The sequence below is a fragment of the Pinus tabuliformis genome, chromosome 4_1, assembly GCF_031772625.1.
Source record: "Pinus tabuliformis cultivar Carrire ecotype Pingquan chromosome 4_1, CPIR1, whole genome shotgun sequence".
Lineage (NCBI taxonomy): Eukaryota > Viridiplantae > Streptophyta > Pinopsida > Pinales > Pinaceae > Pinus > Pinus tabuliformis.
In genome coordinates this window covers 231,137,519-231,146,899 of record NC_142303.1, presented here as the reverse complement: position 1 = coordinate 231,146,899, position 9,381 = coordinate 231,137,519, and positions in this window count along the sequence as shown.

Below are 9,381 nucleotides of genomic sequence, written 5' to 3'. Positions count from 1 at the left end.
TTTTATTTTTGCGTTGTTTTGTTGTTCATTCAATTGAACAGCTGCTGTTCATGTAATTGAACAGCTACTATTCAATCTATTGAACAATTGCTGTTCAATCTATTGAACATCACTTCTTTTCTTTTTGCATCGTTTTGATGTTCATTTAATTGAACAGTTGTTGTTCAATCTATTGAACAACACTTCTTTTCTTTTTGCGTTGTTTTGTTGTTCATTTAATTGAACAACTGCTATTTAATCTTTTGAATAGCCACTGTACAACACAATTGAGCAACACAATTTTTCTTTTGTGTGATTTCTCTTCACTTATCTCAGCCCCATTTTTCTTTTGTTTTTCATTTTGTTTTCTTTTCATGGCATGAAGTACACTTCTTTTATGAGGACAAGAATTTATGGATTCTATTGAAGGGAGTTAATACCATTAGTGTTATGATCTTTAATATGATAGCTTCTTGATGATAGATTCTTTTCGAGAAAAGGGACACAGTTATTTATATACTACTTTACTGCATCATTTTCTGTTGTACATGACACTGATTGTCTTAATACCATGTTGGTTCCACCCTTCCTGGTTATAATCTTCTTTGTCTGTAATAAATAATACTATGCGTATACTTTTTCTATTGACATGTTCAAATTCTTCCACCATCCCTGCTCTTAAGGAGTATTGAGCCTCCCTCTATTTATCATAAAAATGTGTAATAAAAATGATTTTTTTTTTTTTAGATGGAGGATAAGGGGTCTCATTACGAGCCAGCCTACCATGTTCATAAGGCTGTAGCAAAGTGGAATTCCCACTATGGCCACCACACTAGGGTTATGATCCATTGGATAGCCAGAATATCCTTGGAACAGGAGGTCTCACCACGAGCTGACCTGATCACTTTTTCTACATCCCAATGTATGGCAGTGTGGTCATCTAGTTACCACACCAGCACACTGATCTCTTCTGTAGAACAGCACTTGAACTCTGCATTTATAAATTGAGGATCTTGGCTCATATGGGTTAAAAAGAAGCCCTGTCGAGGCTAAGGAAACCTACTGGTAGCAGAGGCTCTGCTTATGGTTTTGAAGTTATATCTTATCATCAATTATTACTATAATACCCTCTTCTTATTCTTTCTTTATATTGGAGAATTTTTTTCCTTAATTTTTCCTTGTTTAGAACCTTTATGCATGAGATACTACTTTTCGATCAATCATATCATTCTCAGCTAGAATACCATCAACAAAGCATCTTTTTGACATATTGTTGTCCTTTTCTTTCTCACATAACTTATCATCAATTCAAAGCATCCTATCTCTTATTCATCACTATATTTACACATTCCGCTCTCATTATAACCATACCTCTTGTCGTCCTATCATTGATATGCGTACTCTGTTTCATTTACTGTCGTACTGTTCACTCCCTTGCCTTGCCGTCAGAGCAGCCCTTTCCCTATCTACTCAGTCGTAGGCAACCTATCTTTTTAAGGAGGGGGAGGATTCCCACTACACCTTTGCATGCACTGTATTTATTCTGCTTATTGGACTTGATATGTTGTTATGATATCCAATGATCTAATGGCATGTGGCAGTATGATAGTCCTCGAATTAATATTATTAATTCTCATGAAAATTCCACTTAAAATTATGGAATTTAGTTGTTACATCTACTTGCTATTCTATTTTACCAAAGAAATTGTTCTTCTCTGCTGTGTTTTTTCTGTTGTGTTAATCTTTGAAAATTGTAGGGCAAATATTAGAAGAATTCGAGCATTATGGGTGGAAAATCAGTTCACCGAGAACCCTTGGTGTTGGAAATTTATGTCAGAGCCAGGGAAATTCTAGTGCACACAGGATGGATGTCATATTTCACCAAGCTTCAGGCCCCTAGCAGTGAAATCGCTCTCGAATTTTTACAGCACTTACAGAATGGGCAGTCCACAGTAAAAGGTGTAAGAATAATAGTATCAGAAGTTGTGATAGTTGAAGTTTTTGGGTTGTCGACAGAAGAAGCAGTATGGCCTAAACATAACGTAATGTCACATGATGCAGTGGAGATTTTCAAAGATGCAGGTGAAGAGCTAACCCCAAAATGCAAGGGCATTCAACTATCCTCTCTGGGAGAACCATGGTACGAATTGGAAAGTGTCGTCCAGAAGTACATTACCTGTGATGATCGATGGGATATGGTAAAAACACGACAACTTAAACTCTTAGATATTTTAAAGCAAGAGATTATTGTCAATTTGCCATTTTTCTTAAATTCATTATTGCATGATACAACTGATAGAAGACGAGCTAAACATCCTGATACTGTAGTCAGTCATCATGGTTTGATCAAACGGATTGTCAGTCACCATTTTTCTTAGCAAAATTTATCTGATTTAGGAAACCTATTATTTGGTACCCTCCTGATGGATATTGTTCTGATTATGAGTTGCCTGACGGTCATGAAGGGACAACCTTTGCACTCTTAATACAAAAACACAGTTTTAGGTTGGATAAAGAAAAAGTCTTTCTTGCTTACTCTTTAACTGCATTACATGATAACTACTTATTTTCATGAGGACATTAAACAAGATAAGCAGGGAAGTATGTTGGGCTGTGCAACAGGTATAAATTTACACTTGATTACGCTATATTTTCCCTCCTTTTTATGCATTTGGGCCATGATGTAATAAGGTTTTGATAGAATTTCGATAGAAAGTGAACGAAACTGCTTTTGATGTGATTTGGCTGTCAAAACTAACTTTCTTTGCTTTTTATGTATAGATTAGTGAATGGGACAGCTGGTGTTCAAACTATTGAACATCAAAGGCTAAATAGGGAGAAAAGAGTGAGTCTTGTGTAGTTAATTGAGAAGAGAATCAGGAGGATCAATGCAAGATGGAATACTGTCTCATAATATTATTTGGTTGTGAATTCCTTAGAATCTCCTTATCCTGAGGAATCACATTTATCTCTTTTCCTCTTTGACTATAAGAGGGTAAAAATGTATAGAGTAGAACAACTTTTCGCCTTTTTACTTCAATTGTAATTTTAATATACAGAGCGTTATTCTGAAGGATACATCATGTTATAATGAAATTTGGATTTGATGAATAATATATATTTGTTGTTGTTGTTTATTCGTAATATTCTAAATTAATTAAGCAGTAATCACTGGCGGCTTGGGCCCGGTCACTTGTGGATTTCACTGCTGTGCCCTGTTTTATAATTTTACCTTCCTTTTACTACAAGTTTAATTATTATGTTTTATAGATTTACGATTGGTTTACTTTCACTAGTGTTGAGTTTGTGTATTCATTGCATTAATTCTTATTTCTTTTGATTGGCTTCATTTATTTATGTCGTAGATTGATTTAATTATTAGGTAAGAATAATTTATTGTTAATTGAAATCAAGAGTGTTATTGGATTAGATCAGGTGTATTAATTTTATGCAGAAGTTTAGATTTAGCTGAAAGAGATTTGTTATCGCTACGGTGCACTTGGTTGATGTAATTGCAATTATGACTTTTTGATTAAGATTGAGTTTTGGTTTTGATTAAGATTGAGTTTTGGTGCTTGAATAGGTTAATTTCCTTGAAGTTACAAGTTTGATAGTTATGGTTTGATCCGTTTACTCTTGTGTTGAAATCAATAAGATATCTTAAAGCATCACTCTCTGTAGATATAACGATTTTCATCACTTGCACATATTCTGTACACTCTTGAAACAAAAAGACTTACCCAGGTTGATAATTATTGTGAGGCATTTAGGAGTTCTAAAATACACCTTATATGCGCCCAACACTAGTCTAGTTTAAGTTACACATTATTCTAATCTTATTTTCAGGCTCGTACTTATGGCGACTCTTCATCCATATGGGCGTAGTCCAAATGTTATTGTACTATATAGGTTAATTGTCACCTAAGGTAGAGACATTTATGTAAATCAGGACTATAGATAGTTTGCAAATAAATTATCATTTTTATGTAAGGTCAACTTATTATGAAGGCCTGTTCTAGGAAGTTTCTTTCTTTTTGTTCCCTATTTGTCTTGACAGTGATGTACACCATAATTGAATATTTATAAGTATTTGTACTTATGTACTTAATTCACATCCTTTGTGTCATATTAAAAAGGCTACTTCTTTTATATCTCTGTTAACACAAATTTTTTTGTTGAAATGTTATTTCAATAAAATTCTTATGATAATTTATATTTTCTTACGTTCTATTGTTGAACTACCAAATGATTATCTCGCTATTGGCCCCGTTTTATATCTTTCCTATTTTTGTTTCCCTCTTTTCTAAATCCTCTTGATTCTTATTTCTAGTTTGGTTGTGTGGAGGTAGATGAATTCACCATCCTTCTTGGTACTTTTATATATTGTAGATTTACTAGAATCTTTTCAAAACATGTACCCATCTCCTTATGTTAGACAAGTCATCTTGATGTAAGTAGTTCTAAAATCTTGATTAGTACTAATAAATGGTTAAAGTTTGCATGGTTTCCTATGGAATTGTTCTCTTGTTTATTTTACTTTACTTAACTACGAACTTTGGGAGTTTTGGCAATTGTATCTCACCAAGATTAGAGTTTCCAGTGCACCAAGGATATCATTCTCGTAACTTTGTGCCTCAGATTCCCATAATAATTTTCAGTTGTGTATTCTTATATCTACCAGATCCCTTAACTTATTTTAACCATATTTTCTTTCCTTTTTATTCCCTTGTCTAGTACTTACCCCTTATGCCTACACAATCCCTCTTAGGCATCTCCGGTACAAAACATAATATTTTAAATCCCAGTAGTTGTTGCATACTACCCTACTCGTGCTTGATTTTGGCCCCAAGGAGCTACGTAGTGGATGGAGGCTGTCGATGCCTCTCGGTCGGATGTGGAACGGCTCAGGCTGGTCCGCCGCTCGACTTGAGGTGCAGATTTAGCTCCTCTAATTCTTTGAGATTAATTAAGCAAGGTCAACTAAATGTCAAATTCATTTTTCTGTTAATAATTATTGGGATCACTAACCAAAAACTTGCATGCACTATAGTAAAATATTCAAATTTCACACACAAAAAAAATAACCAACAAAATACATGCATGTTTGTAGAATCATAAAGTCAGTCCTCAGGTAGAATTACATTTCCAATCTCAAAGTACATGCATCTCTTTAGTAAATTCATATTCAATAAATAAATATAGAAATTTATATTTCTTTAACATATTGTAAAGGACAACATCTACTCATGACTATTCATAATAAAAAGATAAAAAAAAGTAGAATAAAATATATCAAATCAGATAACATAACGGAAATAATCCAACGAGAATAACCAATAGAAGTTCACTTGGGAATCTCACACTTTTCACCACCCAACCTTGAACTATAATCCTCGAGTTCATCCCCGTGCTGAGATGTCATTGCCAGGGTATCAACAACCTCTATTGATCCATTCAATAGGTATTTTATACCTTTTTTCCATAATAAATTTTTCCTTTAGCAGCATCCCAGTTTTGTGGTCCTCAACATCGACTTGCCTAGGCCTTTTCTTAAAAGCATGCTTTTCTCTCACGTCGCGCTTTATGCTTATCCAGGTTTAGCATATTTCTCCAAGTAAGCGATTTAATGGATTTTCTCTCCTGTCCATTAAAAATTATCTATAAAATTATCTAGAATATTTATCATGGAATAATTATCTCAATCTCATTTACCAATGAGATTTTTGTTTTTCTTGCTTTGGAAAGAATCTCATATTCAAGTGTCTCATTCCCAAGTACTTCAATTCCATTTATTTATTTATCAATAAAATTATTTATTTATTTACATAAACATTTCAATGTACTTCATGGATTTTCTTCCATTCCTACTAACATCATTAAGTCTCAACAAAGAAACAACATTACAAGAATGAAGGGTATTACATTCTTCCCCCCTTTAAATTCACATTGTCCTCGATGTTTGTTTCTTAGTTATTTCCCTCAGGAACAATGTTTGATAATTCTTCTGCATCTCATCATCCCGCTCCCATGTAACCTCTTCAAGAGTAAAATGCTTCCATTAAACTTTAATCTTAAAGACGACTTGATTTCGGAGCTAAATCTCTTTCCGATATATGATATAGAGAGGTTCTGCCATAAAGTCTCCTTTGCATTCTACTTGTAGCATTTTACAATCAATTATATGAGAGTTATGATGTACATATTTCTTAAGTAAAGATACATGAAACGCATTATGAACTTTAACATGACCGGGTAATGCTAATTGATAAGCTGCAGGTCCAACTCTGTCCAAAATTTCGAATGACGCACAAAATCGTGTTGCTAATTTTGAACAGGTTCCCGTTCTTAAGGTACTTTTTCTTATTTTCACCCTTAGATAAACATGTTATGCAATATTGAACTCATTGTGTGTCCTTTCTTTTTCTGCATAAATTTTATGTTTTTCCTGTGCAATTTTAATGTTTTGTTGAACCCTCCATACTATTTGCTCCATGATCCGGATTTAAGCAGGAACACAATAGATTACAGAGATAACCATAAATACAGAGATGCAATAACCATAAACACAGAGATGCAGCGGAAATAATGCTTCATTTCATTAATGGAAAATACTGAAATATGCTTACAACCAGAAATGGAAATAAACCAGCTAGGGCGATGGTAGCTTATCCCTGAGAAGAGATGTGCGACTACATGCCTCTGAACTGTTCCGAACTGTATTACAATGAGGCTCGAAGGCCTATTTATTGTTGAGAAACAATGGAAAACCCTTCACATCCCGAAACCTAACCCTAGAAGATGAAACGCCAAATTGTGGGCCCCGTTTGGGTAAATTGGTAGATCAATTTCCCGGGGTCGTAACTTTGGCATACGATCTCCGTTTGACGCGTATGATAGCTCGTTAGAAAGATCTATCCGAGTACTACCACTTTGGAAGGCAACATCGGTCCATGGACCCATGTTGCCCCAGAATCCCAAAAAAACGTCGTTTAGGGCCTCAAAACGGCTCCGGAAGTTCAGGACCCAAAAAACTGCTAAAAATAGTAAACTGTGCTGTAATTTAGGAAACTGAAAAGACTGAAAGAGACAGTTGTGGGGGTCCAAATGGGTTGGTGGGTGGCCACCAACATCCACCTGGATCATTCCTCCCCCCTTAGGAAGCAATGGTCCCCATTGCGTTGAGTTCCTCCATCTGCTGAACTTGTCCTGCAATCTCTGATGTGTCCAGTGATGGTGGGAAACATGGTCGATGATGGTCCACATTGAATACTCGGTGCAAGCGAATGAATGGAGGAATGTTGTGCTTCAAAGCATTGTTGCCCATAGCCTTGGTACTGTTGTGAGGACCATGTCGGAGTGGTCGGAGCTTCTGATGGGCTCTTTTAAGGCGTTCTTTCTGCAGATGTAACCAGAATTTGTTGCCCACCTGAAACTTGTGTGGTACCCATGTGGGTGAGGAGAAGTTGTTCCTGTGTTTTATCATGACCGTATCCCTTTTCTGCTGCTGCTGCGTGGAGGAACCCTTTGCAGGGGTCATGGATGTAGCAACGATCTTCCCCTTACTTTGGGAGTGAACCAGGCAGATGAATTTCCTGGTCTGTGATATGAGCTTGCTGCCTTTTTTGGTAGTGATCAAAGATGTGGCGGTAGGTGGGGCTACCTCCGGTATCCTGTATAATGAATTATTCAAAGAAATAATGACAGCACGAGGCCTTGACTCATACACAGCATGTCGCCTCCACAAGTATGGTTGGCCTAATAATACATCACAAACATCCAGAGGTGTAACATCACACAATACCTCGTCTGTGAAGGGTTTGATGCTGTAGGGAAGGCGGCACTGCTGGCGAACTTTGAGATCTCGTCCTTCATGAAGCCACCCGATACTGTACGGCTGTGGGTGTGGTGTAGTCGATAGGCCCAACCGCTTCACGACCTCTGCTGAAACGAGGTTCTTTTGGCTGCCACTGTCGACAATGAATTGCAGCGGCGAACCCTTCACCCACATCTGTGAGTGGAAAAGACGCTCCCCTTCCTCTGGATTTTCGGGCTCATCTTTCTGGATCTTGGCGGTGGCAACAGTGGCGCTGGGATCCGCATCAATGATCTGCTTCCCTTTGCCAGTCCCCTTGTCGAGTTCTGGCTCAAGTTCGGAACATGCATCTAATTTGGAAGCCTTCAACTCAGCCACCAGCGACTGCTTGGTCCGACACTCACTTGTGTTATGAGTGGGACTCTTGTGGAACTCACACCACTTTCCTGTGTCCTTCTTCGGCTTCGTGGTGTTGTTATTTTCCTGCGACTTCGGCGAGTTGTCTTGGGCTGCCCCGCCTTGGCTTTGTCCTTTGGGCTTCGGATTTGCAGATCCAAAGTCTCGCTTCTTCTGTTTGAACTTTTGCTCGATTTTGACAGTGTATCGGTACGCTGTGCCGAGCGAGGAGATGTTCAAGAACACCATCTCTTCCTGGATGTATCTGTGTAGGCAGCCATGGTATTTGAGTACCAGATGCAGCTCAAAATCTTTGATACCCAACTGTGTGCGAACGGTATGAAAAATGTTTGTGAACGCCGGCACATCTTGGTCTCGTCCCTGTCGCAGTGTGGTCCATTTGATGTATTTGTCCTCATAGCTTCCGACAGGGTAGTATTGCTCCTTGATGGCATCCCGAAAGTCATTCCAAGTGGGTGCGGCTGAAAATAGTGAGCCTGTACTTTCATCCTTCTGCTCGCAATAGGTTTCCCACCAGTCCTTGACGTGGGGGGCTGCTTTGAGAAGAGCGAAAACAATCTTTTCCCGACTTGAAAATTCATGAACAGAAAAATACCCATCTAGCAGATTTAACCATTTATCTACGGCATCTGCGTCTATTTGACCCTCGAAGATGGGGATTTCAAAATTAACTTGTACCTTAAACGGCGTGGTGTTTCCAGAGTCGCTGTTGGAAGCCGATGCGTCGCCTCTGGGTAGCCGCTGAAGGATCTGCGCAAAGCTATCCATCATCGCGTTCCTTTGCCGCTCGAGCGCTTCTTCGAGCAAGATTTTGATAGGATCTCCTGCCCCCTCGTCTTTCTTCTCATCCGCCATGGGAGGCCGTCGGGATTTTCGAGGCTGGTCTTGCAAAGGTTCGACCAGTTCAAGCCCTAACTCCTTATATCCCGACCTCGTTGGGGACATGCAAAGAAAAACAGAGAAAAAGCAGACCGCTCTGATACCACTGATCCGGATTTAAGCAGGAACGCAATAGATTACAGAGATAACCATAAATACAGAGATGCAATAACCATAAACACAAAGATGCAGCGGAAATAATGCTTCATTTCATTAATGGAAAATACTGAAATATGCTTACAACCAGAAATGGAAATAAACCAGCTAGGGCGATGGTAGCTTATCCCTGAGAA